This window comes from Pinus tabuliformis, chromosome Q, assembly GCF_031772625.1.
Source record: "Pinus tabuliformis cultivar Carrire ecotype Pingquan chromosome Q, CPIR1, whole genome shotgun sequence".
NCBI classification, from domain to species: Eukaryota; Viridiplantae; Streptophyta; class Pinopsida; order Pinales; family Pinaceae; genus Pinus; species Pinus tabuliformis.
In genome coordinates this window covers 109,222,862-109,248,936 of record NC_142296.1, presented here as the reverse complement: position 1 = coordinate 109,248,936, position 26,075 = coordinate 109,222,862, and the positions used below count along the sequence as shown (strand labels likewise).

General features: G+C 40.9%; 1 protein-coding gene and 1 long non-coding RNA gene across 7 annotated transcripts in view; one reads left to right on the top strand and one right to left on the bottom strand.

The window, feature by feature from the left end:
• The window catches only part of LOC149218463 (uncharacterized), a 277,028-nt gene that overhangs the window by 71,935 nt on the left and 179,018 nt on the right, over window positions 1–26,075 (bottom strand). The gene's annotated exons all lie outside the window — the stretch shown is intronic.
• The window catches only part of LOC149218465 (uncharacterized), an 88,923-nt gene that overhangs the window by 11,907 nt on the left and 50,941 nt on the right, over window positions 1–26,075 (top strand). The window lies entirely within an intron of this gene.

Genomic DNA, 26,075 nt, shown 5'->3' with positions numbered 1-26,075 from the left:
CTAGAGGCCATCTAGAGTCTCTTTGTCGATGTATTTCTGGTTCAGAGCACTTGGTACTATTTTGGTTATGTGTACCCTTGCTATATATATGAGAAACTTTGCATATTTGTGTATAATGGTTTGGATTCATATGGATGCACGTGAATATATATGTTTCTTTTTTTCAAATTTGTATTGGTCTATTTTTCCCATTCTAGTTTAATTCACATTTTTGGGCTCTACTGGTTCGATGAACAGTCTGGTTCAGATAACATTGGGGTCAACACATTGCAAGTCTAGTGAACCATAACCCCAATTTCATAATTTGTGTTTTGTTTTCCTCTTTGCAATCTGGATGGGGCCTAACTGAATCCAAGCATGCCATCCACTTCATAATTAATCTTGTACATTTGTTGTTGCCCCTTCCAGCTATTGAAGAAATAGGCTTAGGTGGAAGCAATGTTGATAAAATTGCCGAAATTTTGGCGATGTGCTCAAAAGTTGCACTTTTTTCGGCCAGCGAATTTTCTAGCTTGGAAAAATCATGTTTTTTTCTCAAAATTAACATCGCGTTTTTCAGGGAAAAATCTTGCCACAAGCCAAAAGATCAACTGCTAGTGGAACCCATGAGACTTAAAGCAATTTTTGGATTTTATTTTATTCATTTGTGTTTCTTAGCTATTAGAGAAGGGAGGGGGAGGACTTGCAGTCATCATCAGTGATTGTGGAGATAGCTAAACAACCATCATCATCATTATCAATGTTGATTTTTGGGTAGCATCGGATGTGCTCTAGCTCCGAAATTTTGTGGAGGGGCTAGAACACATGACATCTCCAAGACGCAGAAATTGTTTGGTGAAATTCTAGCCGGATAGTATTTTATTAAAATAATCAATATTTTTAATGGGGTTCCTAAGTCTAAACTTAGGAAAATTAAAATATTAATGGGTATTAATGAAAATATGGGTGAGACGCTTCTAAGAGACGAAGATCAAGTCTAATTTAATCTTAGTCGTTGATTAGAGAGATTAGATCACGAATGTTGATTTCTCAACAGGAAAAGTATAAAGGAAGGCTTGGGGTCAGTTGGAGAACACACACACAGAGCAGCACTTGAGTTAGTTCGAAATTCTAGGGCGTGGTTTGCTGAGAATTTCGAAGTGAGTTTCTAGTGCAAGAGGGTTAGTTCGGCAGAGGGACTTCAGTCCAAGGCCGAGAATACATAGCAGAGAGGCAGAGCAACACCAAGGAGAGACAACGCAGCTCCAGAAAGGATGATGCAGAGGCTAAAGGAGCTAACACAGACACTTAGAGGCAGCACTGGGGTTTCTGTGAGGTAGAGAGAGCAGCAGTTCAGCAAATTGATTTCTGAGCTGGGAAGGTTCACTGGGAGGGTGACACAGCTCCTATAGGAGGTGACGCAGTTCCAGCGCAGAGCTTGGAGCAGCCATCGCTACACAGCACTAGGGACAACACAATCACCTGTGGGGTTTGTTCATCCAGTTGTTGGATTCGCCAAAATATCTATCTCCGGATAGAGGTACATCTACCAGGTTTATTCTCTGTTGGGTGAGGGATTTGGCACCCTAGTTGTATTCAAAAATTTGCTTAATAATAAAACCCTCATATCCACTGCACCGGTTTTCCTGCATCGGGTTAAGTGTGTCCTTTGTGTGGTTGTCTCATTTATTTTTCGGTACTTGATCTATATAATGGTGTAGGCTGTAGTGTATTTGCATTAATATTTTATGAATATCTCTGAAAATAACTTGTTAAAATGAAGAACACAAGTAGGTAATGCAAATCAGTTTACTGCAATAGGATTTCTGGTTTGTTAGGTTCACAAATTTTCACATGGTATCAGAGTGATTGCAGATCAAGGAGGACTGAAGCCATCAAAGAAAGGACAGAGGAAAATATGTGTGTGAAGGCAATTGTCCCGAGTGACAACGCAGTTTCTGGCTGAGATAGCAGAGGAGGGGTGACGCAGTCACCAAGGGAGGCTCACACAGAGCCTGCGTCATCCTGTTTGGCTGGCGCTGTTACTGCAGAGAGCAACGCAGTGGTTACTGGGCCAGCGTAGACACTGTTGAGTCTCGTTTTTTCGGTTGCCGTGGCTAGAGGTGCAGCGTAAATTTCATCTAGAGTTGCTGGTGGGGTGCTGATTTTGTGGGTGCATAACAGTACCTAGTGGGGCAGAAGCAAAGTAGAGGGAATCATTTCCTTAGAAGATTTCTTGCCAAGAAATCTAGATCCACTGCTGAGCAAAAGCAAAGAGAGATCAGAGAGGGGTGGTTTGATAGTGATTGGCAAAAGGATTTCCGTGAAGGAAATCGAAATTTAGAGGGAGCTTGTAAAGCCTTCGGAGATGTGCGACGCGGTTGGGCGCCAAGCGACCGGGCGCGTGTTGGAGGTGCGACGAGTGGTCGTGCACGACCAAACGACGGTGCGACAGCCGGTTATGCGATGCGACGGAGGACCTTGCGACGATTTGCGACAAAGACTTGCGAACACTTGGTGAACGACAAGTGTGGAGCGTGGTTTATACCCATGATTGGAGGCTTTGCGATGGGGGTTGGCCGACATGCCATGGAGGGCGGGGCTGACTTAAACAAGCGTTCAAAGGGTGCGTGTATGGCGTGTGTGGGCGGTCGGCTGGGCAGCCCACCCACATGCCATGGTGCATATATATTATGGAAAGCGTTGGAGCATTTCAACATTCGACAATCACTTCTCATCTTCGCACAAGGAAGGAAGTGCGCAGTTTCTAGTGCGCAGTTCAAGAGGGGAGGCGCACATCTCATGCGCCGGTCTTGGGTGAACGCACGGTGAAGGAGAGTCGTACTTGGTGTTGGGCGAAGGTGCGCCCGGTGGTTGGGCAAGGCATGCATGGTGAACGTGTGGCGCCCGTTTTGTGCGACGACTTGGCGTGGGTGTCTTGGCGACTCGGGTGAGCGCCCGCCCATCGTGCAAGTGTGCACGAAGTCTTGTTGGTGTGTTGGGTTGTGAACGGAAGTGTGTCTCGGTTGGAGGCGCCTGTGTGTGGCGACCAATGTTTTACAACTCGGACTCGGACTCGGACTCGGCCGAGGATCGACTCCGACTCGGCAATGACTCGGCCGGCTCGATTTCAATGACTCGGTCGTTGTAAAAAATACATTAAATATTTATTTTTTTTATAAAAAAACATAATTTTAAATATTTTAAACATAATTTTAAAGATTTTCATTCAAGTTTCCAAACACACAACATTATAATATACATGGAAGACAACATATGATCAAAGTAGGCTACTTAACTTTACCAAATATCAGCAAAAAAATGAATTTTTTTGCTGATATTTGGTAAAGTTAAGTAGCCTAAGTAGCCAAACTGTCATCATAACTTCAAAAAAGAAAAAAACTGTCCTGGAGTTATAGTCCAATATGACATCCAAAAGGACAAAAAAATTCTGCAAAACAGGGCGTCTGCTTCCGTGTTGTTTTGACAGGGCATCTGCTTCGATGCTGTTCTCCCTGTAGATATGGGAGTAGTAAATGTCATCAAAAACATGTTCCATCAGCTTGAATTGTTCAAAGTTTCAAACAAAGGCCTCAATACTAGATTCTGCATGCCTATTGATCCATTAATCCAATCTGTAACTTGCTTGGAGTCACCTAGTCTCTGAATTTTAGAAATGCCTTTCTCAAATACCAGTTTCAGTAAAATAGCCACTGCTTTTTCAACATTACCCTTTGGAATCCACAAACCCTACTTAACTTTACCAAATATCAGCAAAAAAATGATTTTTTTTTATAAAAACCGCTGCCCAGCCGTCCTTTCCATGACTCGGCCGAGTCAATATGGACCCGGCCGGGTTGACCGAGTCAGCTATGACTCGGCCGAGTCATTGGATGACTCGGCCGAGTCATAGCTGACTTGGTCAGCCGAGCCGGGTCAATGTTTTGGCTATTGAAACGGTCCGAAACGGCCGTTTCGGTTTCAACTCGGCCGTTTCGTAAAACAGTGGTGGCGACTTGAAGGCGCGCCCAAGTTGGGCAAACGACACAAGAGTGCGAAGAGGTGAACGAAGGGTTGGAGAGTCGTGCGGCGACCGTGCGGAGGTGCCGACGAGCTGGGCAACCGAGTTTGCCGAAGTTGTGAAAATTAACTAAGTGTAAATTTGGGGTTTCCCAAGATTTAGCTTGTACATTGTAAAAGTGAAGATTGTATAATATATTGATTCGGGCAGACTCATATTGTAGGGAGTTGCCCCTCCCTTTATACTGTTGTTCATTTCTCTTATATAATGCTGTTGATAATGAATGTGTATGGGTATTCATTGGTATAAAGGAACACATTAATAATACTTGGTTGCGAAACAGAGACTAAGTAGGAAAAGTGGAAGGTTAGGCATAGTCTACAATCATAAGTATTGGTGAAAAGAAAACGATTGGTAGTGCCGCACCTCGCTATAAGCGGTTGAAAGACTACCGCAGGTGTAGGGGCGTGACAGTTGGTATCAGAGCCGATTCAGGGTTGAAGAAGCTTGACGAAACGCTGATACCAACCTTGACAGTTGGTATCAGAGCTCGGTTGGAGCTGGTGTTAGAGTAGGGTTGCTCGTAACGAAGTGACAGTGGAAGCAGGCACTTGCAGGTGAAGGAAGCTGGTTTCACATACAAGTGGAACAAGGGCCGGTTCATGATTGCAGGGAACTTGGTGAAGCTGGTGAATGGTGAAGCAGGTTTAGCAGGGGTAAAGCTTAGTGCTTGGGCCAAGCTAAATGACAAGACATGGCAGGTTTGGAAGAATGCGAAGGGAAGCTCTTGCTTACCTTATACAGGTTGAAGCGAATGAAAGAAGAGAATCCCCAGATCCGAAAGGAACTTGAAGTCTTGGAAAAGAATGTTGAAGACAAACTTCTTCAACTTGGTTGGACAATGGAGTAAGATGAAGTTGCAAATTGTGCTAACAAGGAAGAGGAAGCCGTGATAACCAAGGATGTTGCAGACGTGACAACGATGGAGGATGAACTTGAGATTGATCAAGTTGGACCAAGATCGTGCAGTTTGCAGACATGGATGGATGGGGATACTCACATGTAGGAGCCTCATGATGATGAAGTAAGTATTGATACTTATGTTTCACTTGAGCATTTGGTAGATGGACCGTATGCAGGGAAGGGCAAAATCAGTTTGCCAATGCAGGGGAGCATCTTACCATGGATGTCTATGATGAGACCTTGTATGGAGAAGTAAGGATTGTTGATTGTTGCAGGACTTGTTGGGGTTGTTTGTGACCTTATGGTAGAGGGTACAAAGGCCCGTGACAAGGGAGGAACATGATGATCATTGCGGAGGAATGGGTCATGCTTTAGTCACATGGAGAATTGGCTAAGTGCCCGGCATGACTCATGGACAGATTGGAGGGCACACACTTGAGGTACGATGTTACTTGGGTGGACTTCTCATGGCCGAGACTGAGAGCAACTCTTGGTGGAACCTTCAGTGGGGGAGCTATGATGGAAGGGACTCATGATGATGATGATATGGTTGGGTGACCGAATTCACTAGACCGAAGATTGCAGACTTGGATGAGGATGATCGATTGTTGTGATGGGTCTACTTGGTTGGACTACATGGACAACTTAGTTATGGACATCAGGTTGGGGACATGGAACATGGCAGTCTTATGCAGAGACATTATGCGGGAGCACTTGTAGAGGTGTCACTTATGGGCATCCAATGAGGAGCGCCAAGGCAGGGATGTTGTGCAGGTAGATTTGCTGATGTGACATGGAGATGTTTTGCTTATGAGCTGATGGAGAGGTTGTGCACTCTTGTACAACAAGGCCATGGACTTGGATGGAGTTGTGAGCAGACTATGGAGCATTCCTACTACATGGAGAGCTGAGGCATCTTGCAGAGACCTTTGGGTCGAGACTTGTATGCTTGCTAGATGTGGATTGGTGATGGTTTATGGGGCTCATGATGACATGAGATTGTTGTGACTTTTGGGGACTTCATGTATGGTGGACTTGGGGACACTTTGGAGCAATGGAGTTACAACGATGATGATGCCTTGGTGGCAACACTTGGGCATGGGTTGAGCCGAGACTCAATCACTTTTGACACATGGGAGCTGATTGATCTATGATCATGGGCAGCACATGGATAGGTGAGACAAGTGCATACTTCTATGGCAGACTTGAGGGATGACACATTGCAGATATGATGGAGGTTGATTCATGGACCTAGATGTGGCACACCGAGAGTTGGAGATTGATGAGATGATCTCTTCATATGGAAGAGATACCCATATGGATGATGTTGGGATAGATGTGGCTGAATTCATGCAGCACATTGACACCAAACATCATGGACAGCATGTTGCAGATGAGATGAGGGCTACTTCATGGACCTGAGCATGGCTTACACTTATATGGAGATGGATTCTTGATCGAGTTGAGGATGTGGCAGGATGTTTTGAGAAACAACTGATGGTGGCATGAGGATGTGCATTCTCATGGTTTGGGCGTGACGGTTGGATTAGCTACCCAACTAGTTCAGACATGGGGGTTAACAGTGTGCAGAGATGTGTTAGCATTATGTTGGAGTATCATGGCAGCAGTTCACATGATGACACATGAGGAGGTCGACACGATATGTTGCAGTGAGCATGTAGCTTGGATGGAGGGGCCAGCCTTCCACGATGGGGAGCAGCATGTGGAGATTGTGACAGGGTGATCGATGATCATGGATTGGGATGATCTCTGATGTATGACATACCGATGAGGTGTATACCTTGGTATGGTGATCTTGGTGACAGATGGTTGCCGAGGCGAGACATGGTGGAGACGATGGTTCTACATATGATGCAGAGATGTTTGCAGTATGTGGAGGAGTTGACATCATGGATATTGATGATCTTGGTGGATGGCTACCAGGATGATATGTTGTCGAGGACGACAACGACTTCAGGTGGAGGAGGATGTAAGGCCTTCGGAGATGTGCGACGTGGTTGGGCGCCGGGCGACCAGGCGCGCGCACACGGGCGCGTGTTGGAGGTGCGACGGGCGGTCGTGCACGACCGAACGACGGTGCGACAGCCGGTTATGCGATGCGACGGAGGACCTTGCGACGATTTGCGACAAAGACTTGCGAACACTTGGTGAACGACAAGTGTGGAGCATGGTTTATACCCATGATTGGAGGCTTTGAGATGGGGGCTAGCCGACATGCCATGGAGGGCGGGGCCGACTTAAACAAGCGTTCAAAGGGTGCGTGTATGGCGTGTGTGGGCAGTCGGCTGGGCAGCCCACCCACATGCCATGGTGCATATATATTATGGAAAGCGTTGGAGCATTTCAACATTTGACAATCACTTCTCATCTTCGCACAAGGAAGGAAGTGCGCAGTTTCTAGTGCGCAGTTCAAGAGGGGAGGCGCACATCTCATGCGCCGGTCTTGGGTGAACGCACGGTGAAGGACAGTCGTACTTGGTGTTGGGCGAAGGTGCGGGTGAAGGTGCGCCCAGTGGTTGGGCAAGGCGTGCATGGTGAACGTGTGGCGCCCGTTTTGTGCGACGACTTGGCGTGGGTGTTTTAGTGACTCGGGTGAGCGCCCGCCCATCGTGCAAGTGTGCACGAAGTCTTGTTGGTGTGTTGGGTTGTGAACGGAAGTGTGTCTCGGTTGGAGGTGGGCGTGGCGACTTGAAGGCGCGCCCAAGTTGGGCAAACAACACGAGAATGCGAAGAGGTGAACGAAGGGTTGGAGAGTCGTGCGGCGACCGTGCGGAGGTGCCGACGAGCTGGGCAACCGAGTTTGCCGAAGTTGTGAAAATTGACTAAGTGTAAATTTGGGGTTTCCCAAGATTTAGCTTGTACATTGTAAAAGTGAAGATTGTATAATATATTGATTCGGGCAGACTCATATTGCAGGGAGTTGCCCCTCCCTTTATACTGTTGTGCATTTCTCTTGTATAATGTTGTTGATAATGAATGTGTATGGGTATTCATTGGTATAAAGGAACACATTAATAATACTTGGTTGCGAAACAGAGACTAAGTAGGAAAAGTGGAAGGTTAGGCATAGTCTACAATCGTAAGTATTGGTGAAAAGAAAACGATTGGTAGTGCCGCACCTCACTATAAGCTGTTGAAAGACTACCACAGGTGTAGGGGCGTGACAGAGCTCGTTCCTTAGAGGATTTCTAGCGCCAAAGAAATATAGAACCGAGTTTTGATTGGGCAGCAACGAAAGAGGGAGAATAGAACCAGCTCGAGGTTCATTTGAGAAGAGATGGTCATTAACAGACTGAGGGATCAGGACAGGTTGGATGGAGCATCCAACTTCATCATCTGGAAGGCCAGGATCCTGGCAGTTTTGGATAAAAATCGCATCAAGGATTATGCCTCGAGGACAGTTGCTGTTCCGGTTGATACTAATCCTCTCAAGAAGTACAAGGAGGCTCAGGCAAAAGTGAAGTGCATGATCTTCGACGAGGTCATGGATCATGTGATCCCACATATTGCTGAGAAGGAAACAACAAGGGAAATGTGGGAGGCCTTGACCACATTGTATGAGGGAACTTCCGTTCAGCGGAAGATGTTGCTTGAGAGTCAGATGAGACAGTTTCAGATGCAGAAGGGAGAAGAAATCGATCCCTTCCTTTTGTGGTTGCAAAGGATCCGTGCCTAACTAACTTCCATAGGGGCTACACTAGATCCTGAATTTATGGTCAAGACTGCCCTGAATGCAGTCACCGAAGACTGGGAAACCTTTCTCCAAAGCATCTTGGGTAGGGCTTCTCTTCCTAGTTGGGAGGAGATGTGGGCAGCTCTTCGACAGGAAGAGATCATACTGTTGACCAAGGCAGGAAGAAGCAACAAAGGGATTAGAATCAAGAAGGAGGAAGAGGAGGATGTGGCTCTCGCATCAGCAAGATAGCAAGGGCAACAGAAACGAAAGAAGAATGACATATCCAAAGGCAGAGGTTTCAAATGTGGAGAAATGGGTCATTTCGCCATGCAGTGCCCCTGGAAGAAGGGAAAACAAGAGAAGTCTGACTTGAAGGCTGCTCTAGCGCAAGCTAACAAAGAGGGCGATCATGATTGCGCCATGAGTGCTCATGCACCTTTAGAGAAGAGGTGGGGCAATATTGAGTTGTAGCCGGGAGGACTACAGTGAGGGCAGGATCCTTGAGGTGCCCAAACTCTTGGATCACATATGGCTACGGGAGCCCTTAATGACAGTAGCAGAATGACGAGAGTCAGTTGGTGCGAGGGATGATAGAGCAACAGTGGCAGAGCTAGAGCGCCAAAGTCTGAAGCAGCGCAGTGGAGTGTTGCAGCAGTGCGGAAAGCACAAAGCAGATACAATAGCAGCGCAGTAGCATCAGAGGTTCAACACAAATTAGTAGCAGAGGTAGCTTCAACATCAAGGAGCATCCAGTTAGTAGTGGCAGTGCTATGGGTAGCATGATACAACATATTGAGAGGGAGCTGCAGTACAGATACAACAGTGACAGTGGCATTAGTATAGATTGCAGCGACGCAGTGGATGAAGGGCAGCAGGCCAAGCATCAACAGTGCAAAGGACCGATGCCGTGGATCAGTGTGATACTTGGAAGTATTGCTAGACCACATTCCTCGCTAAGAAGGAGTGTTGATTTTTGGGTAGCATCAGATGTGCTCTAGCTTAGAAATTTTGTGGAGGGGCTAGAACACATGAAATCTCCAAGACCCAGAAATCGTTTGGTGAAATTCCACCCGGATTGTATTTTATTAAAATAATTAATATTTTGAATGGGGTTACTAAGTCTAAACTTAGGAAAATTAAAATATTAATGGGTATTAATGAAAATATGTGTGAGAAGCTTCTAAGAGACGAGGATCAAGTCTAATTTAATCTTAGTCGTTGATTAGAGATTAGATCACGGTTGTTGATTTCTCAATAGGAAAAGTATAAAGGAAGGCTTGGTGTCAGTTGGAGAACAACACTTGAGCTAGTTCGAAATTTTGGGGCGTGGTTTGTTGAGAATTTCAGAGTTTCTAGTGCAGAGAGGGGCGGTTCGACAGAGGGACTTCAATCCAAGGCCAAGAATACATAACAGAGAGGTAGAGCAGCACCAGGGAGAGACAACGCACCTCCAGAAAGGGTGGCACAGAGGCTAGAGGAGCTGACACAGTCACTTAGAGGCAGCGCTGGGGTTTCTGTGAGGCAAAGAGAACAATAGTTCAACAAATCGATTTCTGAGCTGGGAAGGCTCACTGGGAGGGTGACACAACTCCTATAGGAGGTGACGCAGTTCCAGCGCAGAGATTGGATCAACCATCGTTGCACAACACTGGGGACAACGCAGTCGCCTGTGGGATTTGTTCATCCAATTACTGGATTCACCAAAATATCTGTCTTCGGGTAGAGGTACTTTTGCCAGGTTTATTCTCTGGGTGAGCCAGATTTGGCACCCTAGTTGTATTCAAAAATCTGCTTAATAATAAAACCCTCATATCTATTGCACCGATTTTCCTGCACTGGGTTTTTCCGAGGATGTTTAGTTCAAAAATAAGTGTCCTTTGTGTGGTTGTCTCATTTATTTTTCAGTACTTGATCTGTATAGTGGTGTAAGTTGCAGTGTATTTGCATTAATATTTTTCTGAATATTTCTGAAAATAACTTGTTAAAATGAAGAACACAAGTAGGTAATGCAAATCAATTTACTGTAGTAGGATTTCTGGTTTGTTAGATTCAGAAATTTTCACAATCAAGGATTTTTTAGTGGAGCAAGAGTTCAATTTCATTTTCCAACTGGTGTTAAATCTTCCATTCATAGGTATGCATTTAAATCCCACCATGTTAATGTTAATCTTTCATAGATTATGCATGTTTGCCTACATTTTGCCTTTTGTTTGGTCATTTTGCCATTATTTTCATGCCCATAAAACAATGTAAGTGTTTTCTTTAATAAGACAACGAGATTGATTTTAATTTCTTATCCACCCTCTTATCATCATTTTTCATTGCTAATAATCTCATCTAGAGTTCTTACTTTTTAAACAAATAGGATGCTTTTTTTTATAGACTAGTGGGGGTTTAATGCCATTTTCTTGTGTTTTTGGCACCTTAGGTTTGAATTTTGAAGTTGTACATTTCCATAGCAAATATGCAAAAGGCTTTGGACTATTTTGGCAATATGGGAAACCTAAAGATGGGACAAACCAACAATGATTGAACTACAAATTGTGGGAAGCATATGACCGGTGGGATTAGTAGGTTCAAATACCATTTGGCTAAAATCACCAGGAAAGTATTAAAGCTGGTCTGCAGGTTATGAGAATTGTGCATTATTCAATTAACATAAAACATAGAAAGAAAGAAGAGACAATTGGAAAGGCGGCCAAACATGGAGTTAGAAATTCAAGGCTATCTACCACTGAGGGTAGTCAGAAGGGCTCCACAGATTCACTGAATGCGGGGTCCTCATCTTTTCGGGGCTTTTCCTTCTTTGCAAATTAATATCATGTACTATTTCCTTTTGTGGTGGCAGACTTTTAAGTTCTTGAAATAGTATATCATATTCTGAAACAACTTTTTCTAAATCAGCTCGTTGTTTAGCATTACAACCCTCAAATACACTGGTTTTATCAGGTTTCTTTTTCTTTACAACCATCAGTAAAAATTGTTTGCATGAATTTACAATTCTTTTCATCTGCCTTGAGTTTATGAGAGTATAATTATTCTTGAGTTTATGAGCTCTTACAATATATTCGATTCCATCTTTAACGAGTTGATACTTGTTTTCAGCTCTACAGAAAATAGCTTTCCTATCATACAAGTAAGGACTTCCTAAAACAATTCCACATATATCCAAAGGAACTATATCTAACTCAACCTAATCTACAAATGCTGACCCAAAAAAAAACTTAAGTTTACATTGTCTAGTCACTTGTAGCTTTGCTTTATCACATAACCAACCTAATGGATATGGCTTCTTGTGAGGTGTGGTTAGTAATCCCAGCTTCCTTACAATTCCTTCACAAATTAAATTTACTTGTGAGCCACTATCAAACAAAGTATCAATCTTTTGAGGCTTGGAAATAACTCGAATATGAAAAAGCTCATGTCTTTTCCTTTCATTTTCTTCATTATCAGTAGATTGTGTAGAATTGCTAATAGATGCTTCAGAATTTTTACCTTTTATACCTATGGTTGCGATTGTTGTTTCATCTCTTGAGTCTGACCCAAAATCTTTTTGAATAGCCGCATCAGTCTTCTTCTTTTTGCCATCGAACTTCTTAGGTCTCAGCTCCAGATGCCGAATCCAGCAGTGTTCATCATCATGTCCATCCTTCTTGCAATGAGTGCACAAAGGCTTGGTCTTTTGTACATCATTTGTCTTCCTTTCTTTCCATTTCTGTTTTCTCTTTCCTTACTTTTGCTTGTAGTGGGTTTTGATGAACCCCCAACTTCTAGGTTCACATTCTTGCCTCTAGCCTCTGGATGTGTAGCTTGAATAGATACCTCATCTATGCTAGTGGGATTAAACATGAGAATGGTGTGCTTTAAATAGCTGTGTAGACCACCTATATACTTCAACAGAGTTTCAGGTGAGTCTAAAGAAATTCCTAGAATCAAAGCTCTTTTTCTAAATTCTTGAGTGTAGCCTTGTACACTTTGCCCTTTTAGTTGGCGAAGAGTTTGCCAGCTCATCATGGCTTGCTGCATATAAGCTAGTGGATAGAATTGCTTTTTAATTGCAGAAACAAATTCACTCCAGATAGAAAGAATTTTACCATGCTTCTTCATGTCAGCTTGTGTCCTGCCTTCCCACCATACCAAGGCAGTGCCTCCAAGGCATAGGCTGGCCAGTTGAATCTTACTTTTGTCTGAGTCAATGCTCTGCACCCTGCAATACACATCAATCTGTCTAATCCAATTATCTAGCTTCTCTGCATTCAACTCTCCATCATATATCGACAAATCAAATTTAACATCTAATTTAATCAAAGATGTTTTCTTTTTATTTTCAGGGCTATTAGGAGGTGTGGGAAGCTTTTCTTCTTTCCCTTTTCCTTTAGAATGGTCATGGAGGAGAGATTCTTCTACTCCTTTATCTTGTTTGGAGTTTGTTGAATCTTCATCTCTACCTTTCTTAAATTCTCTATACATTTCCTCCACCATGGCTCTCATGGTCATGAAACTATCCATGAACTGGGAGTCTGATTCCAAGGGACTTTCTTCTGCCATTTTCCTCTTAGGGTAGACTCTTCCAATTTCTGGGTTAGCTTCAACCAATTCTCCTTCTCCTAATTTGAGCTTTGTCCTAGTTAGCATTCAACAACAAAATCCAGCACAAGCTTGTCTAACCTTAACAACCTAGAGCTCTGATACCACTTGATCCGAAATTGATCGAAGACAAACAATAAGGTATTACAGACTCATGTGCATGGATGTGCCTATGTTACTTTATGCAACGGATCGATAAGATTGCGAAATACACAGACACTGAAGCAGTTAGAGAAACACAATAAGAAAAAACATATAAACACAACAAGTTTAATAAGGAGTTCACCCAATACTCCTGGGCTACGTCTCCTCGGTCCAGCCTTCAGTGGTGGCCTCTCTATTATGTTTTCAAAGCAGAGTTTTTACAATAGTGAGCTCAATTTGAGCCTCACTCAACAGATAGAAATCAACAAGACTGTACTTGGATTCCCCAAGTCTCTGGAGTACACAGACTCTCGTTATTGATTCTCGACCTCCTATGGGTCACAATGGTATGAGTCCAATCTAGGACTCAACACATGACACGCATTTACAGAGGAGTTCGCTTGAACCTCTCAAGCCTTCTCTGGAGTACACAGACTCTCTGCTCTCTCTGTCTCTGTCTCGATGCTGCCTTATGCTTCTGCAAGTCAGCTCGATTTCTTCTCTCTGTTCTCTACTCTCAACTTTCCACTTCTAACTTGCTTGCTAACTACTTGCTTCTTTCTCTGTCAGCTTGTGGCTTTAAAGCCAATCTGTTTTCTGACTGTTCGTTTCCGCTTCCTGGCTTTCTGGTTTCCATGTCTCTATCCATTTGAATTCCTCTGTTCTGCGTCATCATCACTGTATAATGCCTCACAGGGAGGTGGCCACCTATTTCGTAACGAATTGAGTGTCAGTTCTCTTGGACGTCTTTGAAACAACCGTTTTTATTGTTAACTCCAAGAATGCCCGCGAAACATGATCTTCTGCCAACGCATCGTCCACGTCAGACTTCAAATCCTATACAACTCTGCCTGTTTACCTCGTCAAATGCGGTCTTCCATCGGAACGTATCTCCGCCGTCGATTTGGAGCTTCCAGATCCTACGGTCTCCGTCTATATCGGGCGAGCAAGTAACATGATGTTTACCCGTCCGATGTGAGCGGTTTTCTCTCTCTTCCACCGGACGCGTGGCACCCATTGTGTGGCATCGGGCAGGACTCGGTTGAAACTGCTTACCGCTCAAAACCCTTTCGATATCCTGCCGGTTTTTGTGGGACACCGCCTCTGACGGAATCAGCACGATATCCGTTACATTTTATAGCTTTTCGAGTCCGGGCGCTCAGGACTTTTCCTTCTTTGAGGGGTTTTCCCGATGATATGCGATTAGCGACTGCCCCTATTTCTTGAAATGACTTCCTGTTTTGCTAATTCGTGACAACGCGCATTACCATGGGCCGACGGTCTGCGTACTTGATTGAGGGTCCTCGTTGCTCTGCGTTGATCACAAATTGCAACTGTTACGAGGATATCTCTGATAAGCTCGATCTCTATAAGACTTTGAAACTTTGGCATGAATTTTATACAGTTCATGAAAACTTAGAGAGTGTTCTATTGATCCAATTCAGATCAGGAAGGGTAAGAACCTTCTAAATTTCTTGGTACATTATCCTAGAGGTACCATGTTTATTAAATCGATAGATGCATTCGCCCATGTAAAAGTTGAAGCAATGACATGTGAGTTTATGGATGAATTCCACTAGGAGATCAGCTCCCATGATGTCGTGCAAATCATAACAAATAATTCAACTAATTATGTGGTTGTTGGTAGAATGCTTATGAAGAGGCATTGCTCATTGTTTTGCACTGAATGCTTATGAAGAGGCATTGCTCATTGTTTTGCACTCCATGTGCTACACATTGTCTTGATTTGATGCTTGAGGTTATGGGGATAATTTCCTTCATCGAGGTGATTGATCAAGCTAGGAGCATCCCCAAGTTCATATAAACCATGCTTTTGTTCTTAGCCTCATGAGGAGATGCACTAGAATTACAGAGTTGTAGCGTCCTACATGTTGAAGAATATAACCAATGTCAGTTTTCATAATTGTGTTTTAATCATAATGTAATGTATAAAGAATGAAAATTCATTTATTAGCATGGGTTTCATGCTTATTTACTGCCTCTAGGTCAAAAGCACCCATTGAGTGCTCTAGGGTTTGTATCTCGAGTCTTAGTCCTTGTCATCATGTAATAGACCCTTACTGGGCTTTGTAAATCAAGAATGAAATTTATTATTGAGTCAAAAAAATGTCAATTTTGCCTTCTCCACCACGAACGAAGACATTTGTTGGCTTGTTTTTAAAGAGATGACTTGGGTTGTGTTGTCGCCCAAATTGTACAGGTGAATGCAACAACGACTTAGGGTGGGGGCTGTCACTCTGATCCCTGCCCTCTCTGTTCTAGTTGTCTCCTTAAGGCAGGCTATGGGGGGTGTTGACCCTACCGCCTACACCTAGCTACAAGTCAGTGAAAAAAGCCTTCAACCCCACAAGGTGTGGTTGGTGGCAGAGAACTCAGAGAAGGGGTTGTCACACTAATCCCGACTCTCTCCTTTTGAGCTATCTCCTAGGTTAACTAAGGGGGGTGGTCCCTAATGAAAAATAAATCTAAAAAGGATGTGAGTTTCTAGGAGAACTGTTAGAGTTAAATAGATTATCTGTTTAGGATTTATAAGCAAAAATTTGATATGAACAATAACTATCATAAGATAAGCATGAAATACATAAACAACCAGTGCATTTCAAGTATTTGCTCTTTAAGAAATGAAATTGTATTTTTCTTAAAATGAAGTGAAATGCTTTCAAATGGAAAACCAAAATAACCCTAAAAAGTGAAACACTAAATTGTTAGCACAAGATATTATAAATGTTTTCAAGATGGATAAGTCTATAAATCAAAACATGGAAACTATTTTACTTAAAAGGATACGAAAATAACTCAAATGTTAGACCAAGATGACAACAAAGTATGTTACAAAAATAATTTACAAGAGGCTAGGCCAAAGAGTATGAGCAAGCTCTCCTCTTTGACTAGCCATGACTTAGCTCTTTGAAATAGCCAGATATTGATAAATGAAGTACAATACGTAAAAAATAAAATTTTCCAAGTTTGATATTTTGATGCAAGAAATAGAAGCTTTAAGAAATTTGAAAGAATCCTTGCAAGACACAAATAAGATATAGATGAGACTTTGGAATTCAAAACATGTGGGTTCTCCTTGAATATTTTTCAAGAATGGGTTGATTCCTCCGAGAATTTCCCCACACTTGAAAAGCTTGACTAAATAATGATTCATCTACAAAACTTCACCACAAATCATTAAATCGACATGAAATTAAATAAGTGCAGTGGAAATAATTCCTAAAGATACATTTATTATCCACTAGAAGATTTCTTTTCCTAAAGCAAATAATTAATTCTTATGCTAATATGAGATAGTTGCATACAAACATAACTTGAAACAAGTATGAAAGAAATAATGACATGAGGAAATAAATAGAAGCATAACAACAAGTCAAGAATTTACCACACATGCAAGGAGAAGAACACCATCACGCTTTACCCCAAAGACTGTTGTATTATATTGCAAGTAGTGAATACAAACCTGCAGAGTCTCCTCAAGAACAGCAGCTCGTATTACATGATACAATATGAGAGACCATGGTTGTATTATATAGAGAGTTGGGAGCAAATCCCAATGAAGAATGACAATGACAAATGGCATTGGAATCAATCTCAATGTAGAAGTGATTAAACAAGTGGCATGAGGTGACAATCCCAAAGAGAAATTCAAATTTGTTGAATAGAGCCCCAATGCCAAGTGTAAAAATCGAATTCTGGCAAGTGGACTTCATTTTCTTCTTCCCTTATGTACCAAATTCGAATTTTATGATGGAATGACAAGTGTATATGGGTGGTAACCCATGTGAGGACAATTTCCCACAAAAATATCTATCAAATATTCTCCCAAATCCTCCCAGATGTGCATTAACTTCACAAATTCAAATTTCCAAGTAAGCAATTTTTTTTCTTTAATGCCAAAAATTCGATTTTATTTGAGCACATGTCCTTTTTTTGATTTTAGGAGTCTACATCACCTTGGGACTTTACTTTAATTCCCCCATAATTTTCCACCTCATTTCCACAACATTTAGCATGTGTGGATATTTATTTTTTTGAATTTATTTAATTTCTGGCTTATTTAATTGCCAAATTTCCCACTAAACCTAGGAAAAATGGATTTTGAGGGTTCAAAACACATTTTTAACCCATCAAAGTGTGTCATAGTAGAAATTTGAAGGTGAGAGGTGCAAATTTCATTACTCATACCCCATACAAATTCTTTAGACATCACTTTTTACATTACAAATACAATTTTATTAGCAATTTCCGCAGTGCGGATAAAAAAAATAAAAAAATGACTACCTAGACCTAACCAAATTCCACGAAATTTTTTGTGTGATCTAGTATGGTAATATACATCGACTCTAGACACTAAGATGTGTTACGGGCTCAACCTTCAAACCGTCACCCCGACTTTGGGGTAAAACGTGAGTGAAAAAATCCAAAAAATTATCCGCCTCTGTAAAAGAAGGTATAATTAACCAGATAAAAAAAACACTTGAAGGTGTACTCGTTTGCTGATCGAGTCCCAACATCATATGCTTGTTACAGACTCAAAAACTCATCATTACTAGTATCACTTGTTACAATTCCCCACAAGGTGTGGAATCCGGGTATAAAAAAGATGAAGAGAAGATAGAAGTAGAGTTAAAAAACTTTGTTGACTGATGATATATTATGGTACAAGTGTCCTCTGGATCATCCTTGGGCATGGAGTCTTCATATAATCATTAGGTACCACTCCAGTGGTTAACATTTGGCTCCATATGGGGATGCATGTTAAATACAAAGTGATAGTGTGCAAGAACTTGGAATCTGCATCAACCGACAAAAGACATATATTAGCAGTATCCATTCAAAATATCATCAATTGAAATAAAGTACAGAAACAAAGAAATGGAAATATGTTCTAAAAGCATAAATGACAATTTATTCATGAAATCAAATGACGAGGGATAAGGTTAGAAATATGATACAGAAAGATGCCCCATGACATCAGATGTCCTCAATGAAATCTGTGCTGAGAACCTGCTTACTTTCGGGCAAATCCATGGGTGGTTTTTCTGATGTGCCCTGTCCAATTCTGAATATCTTAGGACTTTGATCTGTCCCAACACTGTGTTGTACATGGTCATCAGATTTACCAAATCCTTTCCGCTTTTTTCTTTTCTTCTTAACAGATTGTGATGTTGATGTTGAGGTGATCAAAGTAGACCTTTTTGCCCGATCTTGAAGATGCTTTGATGGAAAATTTGAAGTATCCAAGACTTCTTTGATCTGCCTTTGTCCATTTTGCTTCTGCTCTGACATGGGTGATGGATCAATCTCATAAGTATAAACCTGAATCCCCTCAGTTTCCTTGCTGTCCAAGTCTCCATCAATTAGCCATTTTTCATTGGAGTAAATGACCTCCTCATAATGAGATGAAGATTTCTTCAGTGGACCAGGAGGCTTATGATTTGTTTCTTTGTTCTCTTCCCATTCGTCATTTAACCTAAGTTGAAATTTTTGTACTTGTAATCTTTCCATTTCATCCAACCTATTCTGAAAAGTGACTTGATTAGCTTTCATAACACTTATTTCCTTGGCATGATTCGTTTCCATGGTGTTGATCAATTGCACTTGTTTTTCTTCCATGGTGAGCAACTTGTTTTGAATAGAGCTCATTTGATTAGAATGATTGACTTCTATAGACTTTATAGCTTGTGCATGATTTACCTCTGTGGTCTTAATGAGTTGAACTTTGTTGAGTTGCATATCCTTAATCATTTGAGTCAACCCCTTGATGAGATTTTTTATCATTCTCATTTGCTTTCGCTTTGATCATTCTTTCATCTCCATATTTTTCTTCAAAGGCGTCAATGATTGATTCTAGAGAATCAAAACTGTTAGCAGGTAATTCTATGAACCAATCCATTGCATCTCCATCTAATGAAAAGATGAAAAGTCTCATTTTAACATCCTCATGGTTAATATTATGGCACCATTTGCTCACACAAAGGTGGAAATTCCTAAGGTGAGTTTCAGTACTGATGGCATTGTCACCTAGAAAACTAGGCAACTCTTCAATAGCCTCAATGGCTTCATCCGGAATGAAATTCAGATAGCTTGAAATGTTAGTAAAATTACAAGGGGCGAACAAATCATTCATGATGTCATGCTCACTTGACCTTGAAAGAGCAAATGGATACTAGAGAGAGGCTCTTGTCCAAGATTAGCAAGAAATCTACAAGAAGCAAGCTTCAAGCAGAAATCCTTGTAGAAAATTAAATAAGTGGAGTCGCCACTTGAACAAGAATCTAACTCTAAAATCCAACATGAAAAAACCAAAAGTTAGTCGTATCTCCCAGGTACAAGAAGACTTGTCCACGAAAACGACGCCAAAGATGTTGACCCTACCGCCTACACCTCCCTACAAGTCAGTGAGAAAAGCCTTCAACCCCACAAGGTGTGGTTGGTGGCAGGGAACTTAGAGAAGGGGTTGTCACACTAATCCTGACTCTCTCCGTTTGAGCTATCTCCTAGGTTAGCTAAGGGGGGTGGTCCCTAATGAAAAGTTAATTTAAAAAGGATGTGAGTTTCTAGGAGAATTGTTAGAATTAAATAGATTATCTCTTTAAGATTTATAAGCAAAACTTTGATATGAGCAATAACCATCATAAGATAAGCATGAAATACATAAACAACTAGTGCCTTTCAAGTATTTGCTCTTTAAGAAATGAAATTGTATTTTGCTTAAAATGAAGTGAAATTCTTTCAAATGGAAAGCCAAAATAACCTTGAAAAGTGAAACACTAAATTGTTAGCACAAGATATTATAAATGCTTTCAAGAGGAATAAGTCTACAAATCAAAACATGGAAACTATCTTGCTTAAAAGGATAAAAAAATAACTCAAATGTTAGACCAAGATGACAACAAAGTATGTTACAAAAATAATCTACAAGAGGCTAGGCCAAAGAGTATGAACAAACTCTCATCTTTGACTAGTCATGACTTAGCTCTTTGAAATAGCCAGATATTGATAAATGAAATACAATACGTAAAAAATAAAATTTTCCAAGTTTGATATTTTTGATGCAAGAAATAAAAGCTTTAAAAAACTTGAAAGAATCCCTGCAAGACACAAATAAGATATAGATGAAACTTTGGAATTCAAAACATGCGGGTTCTCCTTGAATATTTTTCAAGAATGGGTTGATTCCTCTGAGAATTTCCCATCACGCTTGAAAATCTTGACCAAGTAATGATTCATCTACAAAACTTCACCACAAATCATTAAATCGACATGAAATTAAATAAGTGCAATGGAAATAATTCCTAGAGATACAACTATTATCCACTAGAAGATTTCTTTTCCTAAAACAAATAATTAATTTTTGTGCTAATATGAGATAGCTGCATACTAACATAAATTGAAACAAGCATCAAAGAAATAATGACATGAGGAAATAAATAGAAGCATAACAAGAAGTCAAGAATTTACCACACATGCAAGGAGAATAACACCATCACGCTTTACCCCAAAGACTGTTGTATTTTATTGCTAGGAGTGAATACAATCCTACATTGTCTCCTCAAGCACAATAACTCGTATTACATGATACAATATGAGAGCCCATGGCTGTATTATATAGATAGTTGGGAGCAAATCCCAATGAAGAATGACAATGACAAATGGCATTGGAGTCAATCCCAATGTAGAAGTGATTAAACAAGTGGCATGAAGTGACAATCCCAAAGAGAAATTTGAATTTGTTGAATGGAGCTCCAATGTCAAGTGTAAAAATCGAATTTTGGCAAGTGGACTTCATTTTCTTCTTCCCTTATGTGCCAAATTCGAATTTTATGATGGAATGACAAGTGTATATGGGTGGTAACCCATGTGAGGACAATTTCCCACAAAAATATCCACAAAATATTCTCCCAAATCCTCCCAGATGTGCATTAACTTCACAAATTCGAATTTCCAAATAAGCAATTTTTTCCTTTAATGTCAGAAATTCGATTTTATTTGAGCACGTCTTTTCTTTGATTTTAGGAGTCCACATCACCTTGGGACTTAACTTTAATTCCCCCATAATTTTCAACCTCATTTCCACAACATTTAGCATGTGTGGATATTTATTTTTCTCAATTTATTTAATTTTTGGCTTAATTAATTGCCAAATTTCCCACTAAACCTAGGAAAAGTGGGTTTTGAGGGTTCAAAACACATTTTTAACCCATCAAAGTGCGTCATAGTAGAAATTTAAGGGTGAGAGGTGCAAATTTCATTACACATACCCCATACAACTTCTCTAGACATCATTTATTACATTACAAATACAATTTTATTAGCAATTTCCGCAGTGCGAAAAATCTAAAAAATAAAAAAAATGACTACCTATACCTAACCAAATTTCACGAAATTTTTTGTGTGATCTAGTATGGTATTATACATCGACTCTAGACACTAAGATGTGTTAGGGGCTCAAGCTTCAAACCGTCACCCCGGCATTGGGGTAAAACATGAGTGAAAAAACCCAGAAAATTATCCGCCTCTGAAAAAAGGGATAATTAACCAGATAAAAAAAAACACTTCAAGGTGTACTCGTTTGCTGATCGAGTCCCAACATCCTATTCTTGTTACAGATTCAAAATCTCACCATTACTAATATCACTTGTTACAATTCCCCGCAGAGTGTGGAATCTGGGTACAAGAAAGATGAAGAGAAGATAGAAGTAGAGTTAAATAACTTTGTTGACTAATGATATCTAATGGTACAAGTGTCCTCTGGATTATCCTTGGGCATGGAGTCTTCATATAACCATCAGGTGCCACTCCAGTGGTCAACAGGGGGTAGTCCCTATGAAATGTGAGGATGATAGAATTGTTGAGAAACGACAAGTTCAAGAGACAACTAAATAGCCTAGCAACTTGGTTAATGATGATTGGCAAGTTTAATTATTAGCACGATTTAATTAGAGTATTGAGAGACCAGTGCCTTATGGAGTCAATTTACTTGCACAATATAGATTAATTTCCAAGTTACCGGATGAACAGTTGTTGCTAGGATGAAAAACTATCCCATATGAGATGCGACTCCTAGATCTATGTGATATGCAAGATCTTGGTAAATTTTCGATTAAATGCCTATCTAAGTGAGTCCTCTCTCTCAACTGTTTTGAAGTTAGTCTCAAATGTAGGTTGTGGAGAGAAAACAAGGGGAAGAAAGCTATGGCTTTATTAGCGATACCTCCCCTGGGTTTCTAATCACCCAAATGCCTCCGGCGCTGTAGAGACTGTGGCCCTAATGATTACAAAGTCACCATGTTAACCACAAGCGAGGGTTTGAACTTCACAAGCTAGGTGAGAAAGGTGGTCCTATTTTCTTTCAACTAAGCTTATGCTTGGAGGTATATTAGGTAATGCACTACTAAGCCTATAATGATATGCAAGATTATGAGTGATGACTTTGAATGAGATTATCAATGACCCTTTAAGTACTTTGAGTTAAAATACTTGAAATGCAAGAGCATGAATCAAGTGCTTAAAGTAAAATTACAAGAACAAATCTCACTAAAGCAATAGTGCCAATGAACAAGATTTGATAATTAAAGTGCCTCAAAACCAATGAAAAAATGTAACAATGAGACAAGCAACCTCCAATTGATTATTTAATCACAATCACTTAAATGTTTTTAAAATAATGACAATGAAGAACAAGAAACACCAATTCAATGTGTAAGTTAGAAACCAAGTGAGATAGTGAGGAATGTAAAGTGATTTTATCAATTAGCAATCTTAATGTTGATGGCAAGGAACAAGAACAATATTATATCACTTTAGCAATTATACACAATGTTCCTTAATAAACAAGAGCATTAACCATTATTCAAGCTCCTCAACAAGATATGAAATTAGATTCTCTTCACAATGAGGTTGATTTTTATCACAATTGTAATGTCCTTGATTAGGATTTTTCCATTTGAGGAGGTCAACGAAGATTCTATGAGTGGTGCTACGCATAGCACAATTTTGAAATTCAAGCATTGGAGGCAATTTTGATATGGGAGGTGTTGTCGCTCGGATTGTACAGGCATCGTGACAATCGCTTGGGGGGGGTTGTCACTCTGATCTCCGCGCACTCCGTTCTAGTTGTCTCCCAACAATAGCCTCTAGGGGGTAGTCCTTGTGGAATGAGGTGAAGGAAAATGAGTTGGGAACCAAATCACTTGGGAGACACGGATGAATGGCCTAGCTACTTGGTAAAATTTAGTAAGATTAATGATTAGATTAGATTTTAAGTATGAGGCCAGTGCCTTGTGGAGTCACAATTCTTGCTTATTATAAATTGAAACCAAGTAACCAGATGGACACTCGCTGCTTAATATGATAGACTATCCTATATGATACACAATACCTAAGAGCTAGGTGTGATGCAAGGATGTTGGTTATTTTTAGCTTAAATGCGTAGTCTAAGTTGAACATCTTCCTTAACTGTTTTTAGAAACAGTCTCCAGAGTAGGTTGTTAAATGGAAGCCAACAGGAAGTAGGCAGTGGCCTGATTAACGATACCTCCCCCTGTGTCCCACCCACCTTGTGCCTCTGGTGCTGCAGAGACTGTGGCTCTGACCACTGCAAGGTCACTGTGTTAACCACTAACTAGAGTTGAATCCCTCAAGCTAATTGGAAAAGGGTTGTCTTAGGAGTCTATCAACCTAGCTTATGCTAGGAGGTAAGTTTTTAATGAAGGCTAAATTTTAGAATGCTTATGCAAGACAGATTAAGTGAAGTCTTCTTGAAATAAGATTGTTTATGTTATTAAGTATTTAGTGTGAATTATCTTATAGCTAGAGTACCTAACAATGATTAGATAACAATCTTAAGACAATACATGTGCTTAAAGATACAAGTGCCAATATTCCACAAGATGTTTAGAGGAGATGTCTAATTTAACAATGATTACTTGAGATATGCCAATGACCAATGTTGAAATGCTCACTTAGAATGATAACCAATGAAACTTAAGATGCCAAATGCTTAAGATAAACAACCAAGATATCAAAGCCTCTTAAGATTATGATCTTTAACATAGAGCAATTATCTAACGAGTTCTTAATGTGAAAATTCCTGAATCTAACACATCAGAAACCCCTACTGCAATATCTGGTTTACTATCTCCTACTTGCTCTTTACATTAACAAGTTATTTATTAACATAAACATCGAAGTAAACATGATTGCAACCTTCACAAATATACAGATCAACAACTAAAATAAACTGAGACAACACAAGGTACATCGTTATTTTTGGACAATCGTTCCCAGAAAAACCCAATGCGGGAAAACCAATGCAACATATATGAGGTTTTTATTATTAAGCAGATTTCTGAATACAACTAGGGTGCCAATAATAGCTCACCCTTCAGAGAATATCCTTGGCTGTAGTACCTCTTTCCAGAGACAAATATTCCGTCAAATCAGCGACCGGATGATCAACCACACAGTGACTCTGACTGTTCCTTGTACTAGACAACAAAAGTTGCTCCAAGCACTCCTCTAAAACTGCGTCACCCTCTCCCGACTGATCTGCTCTTAGTCTGCCCCACATAACCTCCTCAGCGCAGCCTCTACAGCCCTCTGCGCTGTCTACGTCAGCCTTTGCATCCTCTGCATCTGCCTCTTTGGCTTCTGCGTCCTTTGCGCTGGCCTCCTTAGCGTCTACGTCGACCCTCCTAAGCTCTGCGCTGCCTCTTCCGACACTTTGCTGCCTCTCTAATATGTATTCTTCAGCCTTGGATCGAAATCCCTTGCTGAACTGCCCCTCATTGCCACTGATCTCTAAATCGATTTCCTCAGCAAACCCAACCCCAGAAAATTGAATTCTTGATCTCTCTTGATGTTACTCCAACTGACCCTCAAGCCTTCTCTTATACTTTTCCTGTTGACGATTCAACGGCCGAGATTAAGTCCCTAATCAGCGGCTAAGATTATATCTAGCTTGATCCTCATTATTTAGAACTTTCTCACCCATATTATATTAATACACATTAATATTTTAATTTTCTTAAGTTTAGACTTAGGAACCCCATTAAAAATATTAATTATTTTATTATCTCTTCATCCGGGTGGAATTTCTCCATATGATTTCTGAGTCTTGGAAACCTCATGTGTCTTAACCTCTCCACCCATTTTCATGGCTAGAGCACATTCAATGCTACCGAAAATCAACACTCCCTCTTAGTGAGGAATGTGCTCTAATAACGCTTCACCATAGAAACATCACACTAATCCTTCGCATCGGTACCTTACTGATGCTTGGCTTACTGCCTCACATCCACTGCACTGTTGCTTCTTGTATTGCTGGCCATGACACTACCACTGCCACTGCTACATCTGTACTGCAACTCCCTTTCAACATGCTACCCATAGCACTGCCACTGCTAATTGTTGCACTGCAACTCAGTTACTGAGAATAAGTAACTGACTTCTCCCAAATATTGACATCCTAGTTGGTCTGAAAGCCTCGAGATGTTGGAGCCACCTCTGCTGCTCTCCTGTGCTCCCTTTGTTGCCACTGCGTTACTGCAAACACCTCTGTGCCTCTTGCACTGCTGCAACCTCCACTACGCTGCTACAAACTTATGCACTCTAGCACTGCCTTGTCGCTCCACACTTTGCTCCACCTGACACCTA